General features: G+C 45.6%; 1 pseudogene; it reads left to right on the forward strand.

Moving 5' to 3' along the window:
* LOC108536265 (somatotropin-like) lies at positions 1–1,235 on the forward strand (annotated as a pseudogene).
* Positions 1,236–4,692: the final 3,457 nt, after the last annotated feature.

A 4,692-nucleotide genomic window follows, 5' to 3' on the forward strand; every position in this document is an offset into this window, starting at 1 on the left:
CGGACATCCCTGCTCCTGGCTTTTGCCCTCCTCTGCCTGCCTTGGCTTCAAGAGGCTGGTAGGGTCCCAAGCGTACCCTTATCCAGGCTTTTTGACCACGCTATGATCGAAGCCCATCGCCTGCACCAACTGGCCTTTGACACCTACCAGGAGTTTGTAAGCTCTTGGGGAATGGGTGGGAATGGGTGCGTGTTAGGGGTGGCAGGAAGGGGTGACTTTCCCCTACCGGGAAGTCATGGGAGGAGACTAAGGAACTCAGGGTTGTTTTCTGAAGCAAAAATGCCAGCAGATGAGCATACGCTGAGCGAGATTCCCAGAGAAATAACAATGGGAGCTGGTCTCCAGCATAGAGACCAGTAGTCCCTCTTGGTTGGGGGGGTCCTTCTCCTAGGAAGAAACCTATATCCCAAAGGAAAAGAAGCATTCGATCATGGAGAACCCCCAGGCCTCCTTCTGCTTCTCAGACTCTATTCCCACACCCTCCAACATGGAGGAAACGCAGGAGAAATCCGTGAGTGGATGCCTTCTCCCCCAGGCGGGGATGGGGGAGGCCTGTGGTCAGAGCCCCGGGCAGCACAGCCACTGCATGTCCTTCCCCTGCAGAACCTAGAGCTGCTCCGCATCTCCCAGCTGCTCATCCAGTCCTGGCTGGAGCCCGTGCAGTTCTTCAGCAGTGTGTTTACCAACAACCTGGTGCATGGCACCTCGGACAGCGACGTCCATGACCTCCTAAAGAACCTAGAAGAAGGCATCGAAACGTTGATGGGGGTGAGGGTGGCGCCAGGGGTCCCCAATCCTGGAACCTCACTGGCTTCGAGGGCTGGGGGACAGAAACGCTGCTGCCCTCTTTTAGCAGGCAGGCCCTGACCCAAGAGAACTCACCTTAGTCTTCATTTCCCCTGGTGAATCCTCCAGGTCTTTCTCTACACCCTGAAGGGGAGGGAGGAAAATGAATGAATGAGAGAGGGAGGGAGGGAACAGTGATCAAGCGCTCAGCCTCTCCTTCTCTTCCTTCACTTTGCAGAGGCTGGACGATGGCAGCCCCCGGACTGGGCAGATCTTCAAGCAGACCTACAGCAAGTTTGACACAAACTCGCACGACGATGACGCACTGCTCAAGAACTATGGGCTGCTCCACTGCTTCACACTGTTTTCAGGAAGGACATGAACAAGGTCGAGACATTCCTGCGCATGGTGCAGTGCCGCATCTGTTGGAGGGCAGCTGTGGCTTCTAGGTGCCCGCACGGCATCCTGTGACCGCTTCCAGTGCCTCCATGGCTGGGCGGAAGCCACTCCAGTGCCCACCAGCCTTGTCCTAATAAAATTAAGTTGTATCATTTTGTCTGACTAGGTGTCCTTCTATAATATTATGGGGTGGAAGGTGGTGGTGTGAAGCAAGGGGCAGTTTGGGAAGACGACCTGTAGGGCCTGCAGGGTCTATTGGGAACCAGGCCACTGAAATATAAGAGATTTGGTTGTTCCTGTGCCATAAGAAAGCTGACACATCACTGTAGTCTGTTACTCACTAAGGCCATTCCACCAGGTCAGTGGTCCCAGCTTACTGGTCATAGCTCACTGGTCATCCCAGAGATGGCTTGAAGGCGTTTCTTCCTCCCCCACCATCACGAGCAAAACCAAACCTGGCCCCCCAGGAGTGGGAAGAAATGAAAACAAGATAGATTATTAAGTGCAGAGGCAAAAACTTCCCAACAGGTGAGGAAACAACATCATAGAATTACTTGTGTGCAGAAGAACTCTAAGATCAATATTCATTAAGCCTAACTACTTTTATGAGAACAATGCAAAAATGAGTTGGAGACATACAGAACCAGAGCATTTGGGATCTCAATTAGGGCAAGGAAAGTGGGAGAGAGATTTAATTTGGGGTTGCAAACGTAGTGACAACAGGTACCAGGAAGATAACAACGTAAGCAATGAGGGTTGGATGGAAGGCGATAAATCCCAGATGACACTCGCTTTCCTTTGGTGGATGCAACACAGAGGGGTGAGAACAGCACAATCTGCAGAACTCAAGCCCCTGCTGAGGTAGGACCCACCCAGCCTGTCACCATCAGGACTGCAGGGACAGGGCTTCCAGACCTTCTGATTCTTTGAGACAGCCAGGACATCCAGACTTTTACGTGAAATCTAACATTTAAACATTAGAAACACATATTGAAAATATATTAAGGGCAAAAATTAACCCAAACACACATGGTCTCCAAGCTGTCTGTGAGCAAGTTTGTTCTGAGAGATGCTGATTGGGGAACTTGGTATAAGGGAAAGAATCAGAAAAATTTGGTTTTTATGTAATTTAGTGCTCTTGAGTAAATTACTTGACCAAGCTGAGATAATAATATATTGCTTTACTAGGATTATGAGAGGATTAAACACAATGACATTTTGACATATTATAGTACTCAAGAAACTGTAGTTATTTCTGCATTGAATTTTTGGATGTTTTGTATTTTCTGATGCAGTATCTAAATACCTGTTGTGAAATTATATTGTTTTCCTTGGCAATTAGGAAATAATAAACATCTCAGATGTTTGTTATTTCCAAATAAGCACTAAAGAGCGTGGTTAGCTCTTTAAAGTTAAGAGTTTACTCTCCCAAGCACTTTGGCTAAGTGACTGGTGGCCTATAAATCGATACTAAGATGCTCACAGGAACTCTAGTATCCAGAAATGATTTCACAAAGTCAGGAATTATTCTGCAAGGCAAACAATCAATCCCCTAATTAATCTTCTTTAGAAGTTCTGATTCTTATTGCTATAATAAATTTTCTTGATAACAAGACCCACTTGTGTTCATTTTTGGCTATTTTACAGTTAGTAACTCAGTCTTTAGGAAGTGGTTGAAAGCTGAAATAATCAGAACTCTGGAGCCGCTGCATTTCTCAGTTCAGAAGTCATTCCTGTATCTTACGTCGTACTTCTACTATCTGGCTTTAAAATTATGGCATTTTGGAGTTAGAAGGGCCTCATAAGTCAGTCTAGTTTCTTCTACTTTGGGAATCTTATCCTACGGCATCCATTATAGTCAGTATTCCAATTACAAGTGTGTAGCACTAGAACCAAGGGAATCACTTTCACAAGGCTCCTCATTCTATTAAACCACTCTCACTGCAGAAAACTATTTCTTGTATGGAGCTGGAATCAATATTCCTGCAATGTCCTTCATTCGGCCTTAAAATTATTTAGAAATCTCACGTTCTTGAGAAGTCGATGGAATGAGCACAATTGTCATTATCTCTTGGCTTGCGTGTTTTTAAAGGAAAGGTGAGCCATCTTAGTAAGTATTTGTTGAATGCATGTGACAGGGGAATGACAATGTCCAGCGCCTACCTGGGTGACTAAGAGGGTTCTAAAGTGGGGTGGTCCTAACATACAACTGAACTGCAGGGGGAGCCACACTCCAGAGAGTGTCCACCCAGCCCCTCGGGTGTAGGTGAATCCACTCAACCACTGCTGATTGAGAATTACAAAGATACTACATGACTTTGCACATTTTCGAATATAAAAAGACCTTAAAGACCATCTATTTTAAACTCTTTTGATTTACCCACAGTTATTCTACTTTTCAGCTCATCAACTTGGTGTGGACAGCAATTTCCGCTGCAAATTTGAGATGTCTAGGGTGTTTTCTAAACGATGCATACGTGAGCCCTCAATCTCTGAGATTCTGATGTAATTAGCCTGGAATCTGGTTCAGGCAAGAGTCGTTTGAAAACTTTTCCAGATGATCCTAATGTGTAAACAAGGTTGATAACCACTGTGTTAGGGACCGCAGAGATGAGACCACGTGTCCACAGCTGTTGTATTTGTGGAACAGGGAAAAAGGAGAAAAAGGAGACGAGAGGCCTGGGCCAGTTGTGGTGTCACCTGCTCCGAATTCCAACCAGTCATCTCAAAAGTGTTTCTCAGGAGCCAGTCACAAAAAGACAAATACTGTCTGATACCAGTCATATGAGGTACTCAGAGCAGTCAAATTCATAGAGACAAAAAGGAGGATGGTGGCTGCCAGAGGCTGTGGGGAGGGAGGGAATAGGGAGCTATTTAATGAGCAAAGGGTTTAGACCATGCAAGATGAAAAGGGTTCTGAAGATGGATGGTGGTGATGGTTGCATGACAATGTGAATGTACTTTGACGTGACTGAATTATATACGTAAAATGGTTAAGATGGAAATTTTTATATCTTCTCACAACTAAAAAATGTTAATAGTCTATTTTGTGTTTGTTTTGTTTTGAGACACAGGCTGGAGTGTGGTGATGTGATCTCGGTTCACTGCAACATCCACCTCCTGGATTCAAATGATTCTCCTGCCTCAGCCTCCTGAGTTGCTGGTATTATAAGCGTGCACCACCACACAGGAGTAAGTTTTATATTTTTAGTAAAGACAGGGTTTCACCATGTTGGCCAGGCTGGTCTGAAACTCCTGGCCTCAGGGGATTCACCAGCCTTGGCCTCCCAAAGAGCAAGGATTACATGTGTGAGCCACCACGCTTTACCCTTAATGGTATTTTCTAACGACTCTTCCTGAAGATAAGATTAGCGAGACTGGCACAAGGAAGAGTTCAGTAGGCAGAGCTCGAGTCATCCTTGACCCCTGGGATAATGTTTTCCTGACTCTGTCATTTTTTTGAATTTACCCTAACCTAAAAGGACCACTTCTGAATTTCTTCCAAGA

The sequence above is a fragment of the Rhinopithecus bieti genome, unplaced genomic scaffold (assembly GCF_001698545.2).
Source record: "Rhinopithecus bieti isolate Rb0 unplaced genomic scaffold, ASM169854v2 scaffold_12928, whole genome shotgun sequence".
Classification (NCBI taxonomy): Eukaryota; Metazoa; Chordata; class Mammalia; order Primates; family Cercopithecidae; genus Rhinopithecus; species Rhinopithecus bieti.